The sequence below is a fragment of the Triticum dicoccoides genome, chromosome 4B, assembly GCF_002162155.2.
Source record: "Triticum dicoccoides isolate Atlit2015 ecotype Zavitan chromosome 4B, WEW_v2.0, whole genome shotgun sequence".
Lineage (NCBI taxonomy): Eukaryota > Viridiplantae > Streptophyta > Magnoliopsida > Poales > Poaceae > Triticum > Triticum dicoccoides.
In genome coordinates this window covers 25,082,230-25,093,008 of record NC_041387.1, presented here as the reverse complement: position 1 = coordinate 25,093,008, position 10,779 = coordinate 25,082,230, and positions in this window count along the sequence as shown.

Genomic DNA, 10,779 nt, shown 5'->3' with positions numbered 1-10,779 from the left:
CGCGGGACAGCGCGCGCGGGTCGCGGCGGCGGCGGGATGGGCCCCGCGGGCCCGATCCGGGCCCCGGCGGGCCTGGCGGTGGGGCGCGGAGGAGAGAGACGACGGGGACACGTGGCGGCGTCCGGTTGGGCGAGGAGCGGTGGCGGACATGTCCGGCGGCGGAGGATGAAACGTCCGACGGCGCGGAGGGGAAAATGATCTAGGGTTAGGGTGGATTCATCCGCGATTTTCGGGGGAGGGTGTGTTTATATAGGTAGAGGGAGCTAGGAGACTCCAAATGAGGAGCGGTTTTCAGCCACGCGGTCGTGATCGAACGTCCGAGAGCATGGAGGGGAGTTTGCTGGGCTTTGGGCCATTGTGGAAGGGGTGTTGGGCTGCAAAGAGAAAGAGGCTTTTACGGTTACCCGGTTAACCGTTGGAGTATCAAACGGACTCCAAATGGCACGAAACTTGACAGGCGGTCTACCGGTGCTATACCAAGGCCACTTGGCAAACCTCGGGCCATTCCGAGAAATTTTAACACCCACTCACAACAAGATACAAAAGGGGACACCGGAGGACATAGGAGTGCCGGATTGCAAAACGGATAACGGGGAAAAAGCTCAGATGCATGAGACGAACACGTATGCAAAATGAATTGCACATGATGACATGATAAAAATGCAACACGCAAGCAAATGACATGGCAACAGAGACGAATAACTGGCGGACGCCTGGCGCATCGAATCCGGGGCGTTACATGAAGTTAGCTCCTCTCGGGTACCGTAAGCCAAAGTTTGGGGTATGAGCCAAATATCGAAAGATTCGCTTGACCGCCACATAGTGGCTTTCCTTAGGTGCGTCTTATAACCATGCACAAATTCCCACACTCAACATGATATCCAGTCTAGATGCACAAAGGTAAAGCAAGGAGCCAATCATGGAACGATATACCTTTTCATCCACCGCTTTACCATTGGGATCTATGTCAAGTTGGCATTTGGTGGGCATTGGAGTGGAGGCCGGCTTGACATCACTTAGCTTGACTCTCTTGAGCATGTCTTGAGTGTATTTGGCTTGGTTGATGAAGGTTCCTTCTCTTATTTGTTTGATTTCGAACCCGAGAAAGAACTTCAACTCTCCCATCATGGACATCTTGAACTTCGAGGTCATGAGAGCGGCAAACTCCTCATTGAAAGCTTTGTTAGGAGAACCAAAGATAATATCATGAACATATAGTTGGCATACAAACAACTCCCACTTTGACCTTCTTAGTAAAAAGAGTGGGATTGATTTTCCCAATTTCAAACCCACGATCTTGCAACAACTCGGTAAGGTGCTCGTAGCATGCACATAGGGCTTGTTTAAGGCCATAGAGTGCCTTATCGAGTTGGTACACATGATTGGGGAACTCGGGATCCTCAAACCCCGGGGGTTGTTTGACATACACTAACTCATTAATAGGACCATTAAGAAAAGCACTCTTCACATCCATTTGTTGCAACTTGAAGTTATTATGAGAAGCATAAGCAATCAACAACCAAATATATTCAAGGCGAGCAACGGGAGGAAAGGTTTCACCGTAGTCGATACCCTCGACTTGGGAGTATCTTGATTGTTGTGAACGATAATCCCATGAGCATCTTGCTTGTTCTTAAAAATCCACCTGGTCCCAATAACATTATGGTTCTCCTTTGGCCTTGGCACAAATCTCCACACCTTGTTGTGCTCGAAGTTGTTGAGTTCTTCATGCATGGCATTAAGCCAATCCAGATCCTCGAGCGCCTCATAGACCTTTTGGGGTTCAACACAAGAGACAAAAGTGCGATGTTCACAATAGTTTGCTAATTGTCTACGAGTGCTTACCCCCTTTCTTAAGCTTCCAAGAACATTCATCATGAGATGAACTTTGGTAGTGAGTTTGGATGCAATCTTGGCGGCACAATGCTCCAATTCCTCCTAAGGAGAGAGTTGAGGAGCGGTTACTTGATCATCTTGAGCGTCATCTTGATCTTGTTCTTGATCTTGAGCTTGCTCTTGATCTTGAACTTGCTCGGTGGTGAGAACTTGACGTTGGGCATCACTTGGTGGTTTAGAACCATCTTGAGTTTGATCTTGCCCTTGATCTTGTTCATTTGGTTGAGGGCCTTCACTTTTTTCTTCGGAAGCGTGTGGGTCTTGGGTTGGTGATGGTTCCACTTGAGTGGAACATTGTCCTTCTCCTTCGGCCACAAGGGATTCCTCAATGTGTAGGATATGACCAACACCCATTCTTCTTATGGCTTGGGGAGGAATTTCATCACCTACATCAGAAGTACCACTTTGCTCCACTTGGGAGCCATTATTCTCATCAAACTCCACATTACACGTCTCCTCAATGAGTCTAGTGGACTTGTTGAGGACACGGTAAGCATGAGAGTTTGTAGCATAACAAACAAGTATGCCCTCATGAGCTCTAGCCTCAAATTTAGACAAACCAACACCTGTATTGAGAATGGAACACTTACTCCCGAACACCCTGAAGTACTTGAGGATGGGCTTGTTACCGATGAGTATCTCATATGGAGTCTTGTTCAAGCCTTTGTGGAGATAGAGCCGATTGGATGCATGACAAGCGGTGTTGATGGCTTCGACCCAAAAGTTGTATGGGGACTTGAACTCCGCCATCATGGTCCTTGCCGCATCCATCAACGTCCGGTTCTTCCTCTCCGCTACACCATTTTGTTGAGGGGTGAAGGTGCGGAATATTGATGCTTGATCCCCTCATCACTAAGAAACTCATCTAAGGTGTAGTTCTTGAACTTGGTGCCGTTGTCACTTCTTATCGTCAAGATCTTTGCATTGTGTTGACATTGAGCTTCATTTGCAAAGTCGATGACGGTTTGTTGGGTCTCACTCTTCCTCTTGAAGAAATAAGTGTATCTTGAATAATCATCCACAATCACCAAGCAATACTTTCTACCCCCAAGACTATCAAAGGATGGCGTCCCAAAGATATCCATGTGAAGGAGCTCCAAGGACCTCTTCGAGTAGATGATAGTCGTGGGAATGTGAGCCTTCTCATGTAGCTTTCCTTCGATACAAGCACTGCAAGCATGATCTTTGGCAAAACTAACATTTGTTAGTCCATGGACATGGTCCCCTTGAGAAGACTTTGCAAAGATCTCATATTGACGTGGGCTAAACGGCGATGCCAAAGCCATCCCACGTCAACTTTAGCCATTAGGCATGTCGCGGTCTTAGTGGGTCGCTCCGAAAAGTTAATCACATATAGACTGTTCTCGACATGCCCAACAAAGTCTACTTTAAGAGTCTTGCTCCACAAAGAGGGCCATAGTATCAATATCAAAGAAAGTGGCAAAGCCCATAAGTGCAAGTTGACGAAAAAAAAGTAAGTTGTATGTAAGGGACTCAACAAGCATGACTTTCTCGATCATGAGATCAAGAGAAATGACAACCTTGCTGAGACCCAATACCTTAGAAGACGAGGCATCACTCCACTCGACATTGGTGGGCATAGATGAAACCTTGTGCACGTCCACCACCAAGTCCTTGCTTCCGGTCATATGATTTGTGGCTCCACTATCGAGCAACCATGATCCCCCACCGGAAGCAAACACCTACAAGAGATCAACGCTTGGTTTTAGGTACACATTTTTTAATGGGTCCTTTGATGTTAGTAACAAGGGTCTTAGGAACCCAAGTAGACCATTTAATGTACTCATAAGGAGAACCAACAAATTTGGCATAAACATGCCCATCACTAGCACGACATAACACATAAGAAGGGTTAAAGTCGCCGGCTGAAAGTGCTAGTTATCGAATAGAGGGGGGGTGAATAGGCGATTTTTATGAAAGTCTTCAAAACATGAAAGTTCCGAAGACAAACACGAAATCAGGACCTATAAACATGCAGCGGAAGATGAACTACACTAGACAAGCCATAGTCAGACAAGTATGAATGTAAAGCATGATGACATATAGCAGCTAGGTAGTATGATCAGGATGGAAGATAGTACGAAGCCAATCAGAGCAAGTAGTCTCACAGTGAAGTCAAACAGGCATAGCAATCAGGCAATGACTTCACAAGGACGAAATGTAAGAAAGGAGAGTAAGAGATAGAACCAGTGTGTTGTGAAGACGGGGATTTATTCGACTAGTTCCAGTTGCTATGACAACTGTACGTCTGGTTAGGGAGGCTGAGATTGAACTCAGAAGACCGTGTCTTCACCTTATTCCCCTTGAGCTAAGGACACACAGTCCTCGCCCAATCACTCTAGTAAGTCTTCAAGGTAGACTTCCAAACCTTCACAGACTTCGTTCACCGGCAATCGACAATTACTCTTGGATGCTCAGAACGCGCGCCTAACCGGCTAGAGGATTCACAGTCCTCAAGTGTAACAAGTCTTCAGGTCACGCAGACAGAAAGACTTCAGTGATGCCAAACACTCTTTGGTCTCTTGGTGTTTTGGGCTTTGTTGTCACAAGGATTTTTCTCTTTCAAAATCTTCGGAGGTGGGTTGCTCTCAACGACAAAAGCCATGCACTAACTCTGAGCAGCCACCAATTTATGGTGTAGGGGGTGGGCTATTTATAGCCACTGGGCAACCCGACCTGATTTGTCCAAAAAGACCCTGGGTCACTAAGGAACTAACACGTGTCACAACAGTCTAATTTCAAACACACGCGACAGCTTGACTTGGGCTACAACTAAAGGTGACTTATCCTACTCTGGATAAGATTTGCTCTCATTGTCTTCGCTCGAAGACATAGGAAGTTGGTTGAGCATCACATCAGTCACTTTGACTTTGTTCACTTGGACCCCACTTAACAGTGCGGTGGTTCCTATGACTCAACAAAGAAGAAAAGAAATAGCAAAACTACTAAGTCTTCGCACTCCATAGTCTTCACTCAATGTCTTCTTCTGTCATAGTCTTCAAAGTGAATATCTTCATGCACCACCGTTATCTTCAATGTCTTCATACATTCTTAGGGGTCATCTCCGGTAGGTAAACCGAATCAACGAGGGACTACTACCTGTGTTATCCTGCAATTCTCACAAACACATTAGTCCCTCAACCACGTTTGTCGTCAATACTCCAAAACCAAACTAGGGGTGGCACTAGATGCACTTACAATCTCCCCCTTTTTGGTGATTGATGACAAACTGGTTGAAGTTTTCAACGGGGGTAAAAATATGTGAAATTGTAAAGGATGAGGTATTGTCTTCGTAAGTAGCAAAAGGCTCCCCCTGAAGATGTGCATATAAATAATTTGCTTTTGGAATGCAAATGCACATGGCAGGTTCTACTTGTGGAGATCCTCTTAAACTTATGAAGACAATTCATCATGCATGACCTGATGTAATGAAGATAATGGCATGCATAATGAAAAATGGACGTATGCAAAATGATTGAAGTGCGGAAGTTATCGTCGCACATGCGGAATTTATCATCGCATCACAAAATAGCAAATAAGTAGCAGATGACCATCGAGTTGAAGTGTTACAACTCAGAGAACCAAATGTATCAAAAGCAAGAGTTGTAAACACAAGGCAAAATATAATGCAACCGCCCATATGAACCCGCTTGAAGACTATCAACTCATAGCTTCTCCCCCTTTTGTCAGTAAGGACCAAAAAGGGTTGAAGACATTCAGCCTCTACTCGTTCCCAGAAGGAGTAGGAGAAGATGCAGGGTTGGTGTCGAGGTTTGGCGGTGCAGACGAACTTGGAGCTGTGTCGATGCGTGTTGGAGGTGGCGAAGTAGCATCATCTTGATCATCGATCACAAGAGCATTCACAGTTGCAGCAGAAGAGGATAACTCGGAGTCTTCAAGAGATGGAGTGCGCCGCAGAACAGCATTTCTGGGCGGAGTAGAATCAAACTTGAATCGTTCTAAGAAGCCATCGTCCCGAAGATCTCCCTCAGCACACATAAGCGTTAGCCCTTTCCATGTGCGTCGACAGGTTTCATGAGCTACAAAGGCACTCTTGGTTGCAAGGTTGCGAATGCAATTGGCATCAGTCATGATGCTCTGCATCTGGCGCTTGGGCCAATCATGATGCCTATCCTGTTTCTGATGCAGGCCAACGAGAAGCTCTCGGTCATTGAGAACACGAGATCGCTTTCGAGGTCATTGAGCAATTGTGTTGTTAGTGGCTTCAGTTGGGGCACGGTGGGGTGCACGTGTAGTACCAGCCAACGGATAGACATGAGTGGCAGCCAGCACACCTTCAATGGGCTGAGTGAAGCTTTGACGATCAACATTATGAAGATAAAGTGGCTCTTTGTCAGGCTCTGGATAGATGGCTTCAACAGACATATCAACATCTGGCAAGAAGACAATGTGATTGCGTGCAAATGGCTGATAGTTGAAAGCAGTGTGAAGCTTGATCAGACGCATGATCCATGGAGCATAGAACTTCAAGCCAAAAATGTCAGATCCTGATGCAGCAAGTTGGCGGATGAAGAAATCTTGTGCATTGAAGCTTTTGCCATGAAGAATATGGAAGACCAATGTCTTCATTGCACCTTCTAGCTTAGCCTGTGGAGAATGTCCTTTGATAGGCCAGAGAGTTCGCCTTATGATGTGATAGATCGTGTGTGGCAGATACTCAAGGTCTTCCACAAAGAACTCCATAGGATATTCTGCATCTGGAGGCAATGGCTTCATCATGCTCAGCATCTGGCTCATGTTGGGTTCATGACGCGGAGCATCCCACATTCATCCCCATGTACACTCCGACTACTCCCCAAGCCCCAAGGATACAAAAGATGAGACCTCGACTATGCGCCATTGGACACAAGGTTAACCCGTTCCTAAATGCTTCCCCTTTCCATTCGTGTGAGACATGGTTGCTACCTAATGCAAGGACACTACACATGCCTAGGTACCAAGGAGACCCTCTCGGAGATGCTCGGAATGATGGACAAGTCCCCAAGTACAAGGATGAAGGAGCACGACGAGAGGAACCGAAGAAAGGCTACATGACCCGGACATCCGGCCAGGCCCCGGACATCCGGCGCCCCGCAACAGCCCGGAAATCCGGCGCCACATCACAGAACGTCCAGAAGCTGGATCAAGCCAGCCCGGACATCCGGCCCAGCGCCCGGACATCCGGCGTCTCGGGAAAGCCCGGACATCCGGCCCGTCGCCCGGACATCCGTCCTCCCCTGCCTGCGTGCAGTGCATCCGGGCCGAGGCCCATGTACCCCTTCGCCCCTTAGACTATATATACTCCCCCTCCACCTACGTTTTAGGGTTAGCATTGGATTAGCTCATATTTGTGTGAGAGCCTTTGCTCATCCACTTGGATACTTCTCCTCGGAGTTCACGACCTCTTCGGAGAAGATCCCCCAAGCGGATTCAAGACCCCTTCTAGGGAAGAACATCAAGGCCTCCTCGCGGAGAAGAACGGTTCCGTTGTATCCTTACCTTTTTGTTGACTTTGGATCTTGTGGATCTCTTATGTGTGTGGTGATCTAGCACTTGTGTGATCGATTCCTTGTTGGTTTAGTGATTCTCTCTCGTTTTCCCCGTGTTTCCCCTTTGTGCTTCCGCGTGTTCTTCGTGATTCCCCCGTAGGATCCACTCCAAACGTGAAAGATCGGCCTCTAGGGTTCCGCGCTACATCATCTTGGTATCATGAGCCACGTTGATCACGTTTTTGGAACCCCTACCCCTCTTTTTCTAGCTTGATTTTGTTGATTTCGTCCTAAATCCGAAAATCCCCACCAAAAATAGCCCCCAATTTTTTTTGTGATTTGTTGGTTTGATGATGTTTTGTTGATTTTGATCCATGGATTTGCTTGGTTTCAAGTGGATCTAGCATCTCCCCAAGTTTCCCCACTTTCCATCCACGAAATCTCTCCAATTTTGACCCCGAAATCTCAATTTTCCGCCCCAAAATCGAGTTCCTCAAGTTCATCCTCGGATTTGGAGCCCGGACATCCGGCCCGACCCCCGGACATCCGGCCATCCCGGAAATCCGGCCAATAGCCCGGACATCCGTCTCCTGGAGTGCATTTTTGCACAAGTTTCTGGACATCAGGTCCCGGAAATCCGGCCCGACCCCCGGATGTCCGGCCCCTGTAGATTTCAGCCTCCCCGTTTCACCGTTTCGGCCATAACTAATTCATCCGGAGTCCGATTTTGACGTTCTTTAGCTCGTTTTGAAGCTCTTGACATCCCCCATCCCACAAAAATACCACCAAAATCATTTGACTCCATCAAAGTTAGTGAATTTTGGCATCTTTGCCTAGGGATTCCACCACAACATCCGCATAACCACCACCGACTTCCGCAACCTAACCTATTTTGTTCCATATAGCATAGTGGTTGTTTGATTTGTGATTTGAGTCTCCTAAGGTGTTTAGGCTACTTAGGGACGGTTGCTTCTTCATCAACCACCACCACCAACATAACTTCCGCATAGTCTTGCCCACCATACACTTCCGGCAAGCCAACCTAACCCATTTTGTTTGTGTTGTGAGTTGTGTCTCCTAAGGTGTTTCGGCTACTTAGGGACCGTGTGCTTCCAACTCTTACACCGTGTATAGCCCATCATCCCACTTCCGCATTGCCAAGTGCAAACCACCACCGCTTTCCGCTACCACCATTTTGACATTTGACGTTTGAGATTTTGAGTTCGCGGTTTTTCCGTTTCCTAAGGTGTTTCGGCTACTTAGGGACGAGACTCCATCATCTTTGTATCTACATCAAGAACACCGCTACTCATCATCACCGGACGGTAACTTCCATATCATCTTGGTATCGTGGTATCCCTCCATTGTATATTCCCCTTGCCATTGCATTGTTAACTCTAGCCTTACTTTTGCATTACTTGCCTATCGAGACTAGCCATTTGAGTATTGCCGGCAACGTTACTTGTGCACATTAGTGATCTACACCATCCATTGCATACATACCATATCATATTGGTATCATATCTTGTGTCACAAGTTTGTTCCCGCATATACACAATTGCTATCTTGGTTTGTGCATTGTGCAAAAGTGGCCATAGAAAAATAAATAAATAAAGCTTTTAAGCAAAAGAGAAAGAGCAAAGAAGCTTGTAAGCAAGTGCCATAGCATCATACCACATTGCACATAAGATTGTCATATCCGATCATCTTGGATCATCTTGAGAGAAACACCGGGAACCATACATACATAGCATAGTTGGGATAGAAAGTTTATCCATTTTGCATCTTATAGGTTGTGCACAAGTGTCGTATCCGCCAATAGAGCAATCGTGCTAGCGTCTCTCTTGAGTTGTGCAACACGAGCGTTTTCCGTGGATTCCACATTTTGTGCTCATTCCTTGGTTGCATGACCCCATTTATCTATCCGTGTGTGTGTTTCCGTGTGCCACATATTGCTATTGGTCCATTTGTTTCACCTGCGAATTTGTGAATCTCTTTCAACATTATTGACTCTTGCTAACATTTTGCATTAAATTTTTGTGCCACTATCCTCACCGAGCTCCTCCATAAGCTTTACTTGTGTAGGTGTGAGAACCGACAAGGATTGGTACCAATAGTGCTATTTCATTGTCCGCATTTGAGTGAACTTGATTCATTGTCAACATCGGTCAAGGTACATTGGTATAAGTTCTTCTCTTTCTCCCACTCATATTTTCTCGAGTCTTGTGATGGATAGGCAAGGCATTTCCTCTCCGGTCTACGACAACAACGATGGCGTGAACAACTACATCTCCAAAGCTTCTATCTTCAATCTACAACAACAAATACAAGGCGCACAATCAAGATTGCAAGAGCGCATCGAGAACATCTCCATCGACATTTTCCACTCCGAAGCAAGGAAAAGGGACTACATCGACAAGAAGCTTTCCGCACATAAAGAGGAGCAAGATGCACGGATGGAGGAGATTAGAGCCTTGATCAAGTCTTCTTCCCCTTCGTCATCCTCAAGGCGGCGACATTCAAGACACAAGTCTTCGGAGCGCGGAAACGATGCAAGTGCAAATCGTCCTCGTCCACATCTATATGGCGACCACCATCACATTCATGATCAACATCGCCATGAAGGGCAAGTCACCTCCAAGCATCATGTGCACGACGACGACGAACGACATCTACTACAAGCTCAAGCACGACAACGACATCATCATCATGAAGATGCTCCACAAGCGCAAGTGCACAAGTCCCAACAAGCCCTACTTCACGCCAAGTCCAAGCTTCAAGAGCACAAAAGAAGACCGCGAGATGACCACCACCAAGACGGCGCTACGGCTACATCAACCACTTCGGCATCTTCGCCAAGTGTTCTCAAGGCATCTTCGCCTTTGGACGTACGACATCTTCGCCTACTTCCCACGAGTACGCCTACAACAACTTCATCAACAACAAGGCGACCACCTACAAGCGAGGGCGACACTTCCATCTTCGGAAGCCCCCCAAGGAAGATGGCCGAGCATGGGAAACTCCCTTCGGTCATGGAGACGAGCTACGAGCTGCCACATCATATGGGCCTCCAACACCAAGACGGTGACAAGACGGTCGAGCAAGGGCCGTCCCCTTCGATCGCGGCGACGAGCACGAACCTCTTCAACAACATGAAGACGGCGCCCATATTGGACTCATACTCCGAGTCAAGCTACGCGACCGCACATGGAGACATTTGCACCTACATCTCTCCGACACCAACATATGTTGAGATGCCCCAAATGCCATGTGAGGAGAGCCACCACCCTATGAGTGACATGAGTGACTCCACCATACGTGACATTGAGAGCATTTCCTATGAGAGGATGAGTGTGACCACCACTAGCCCCAC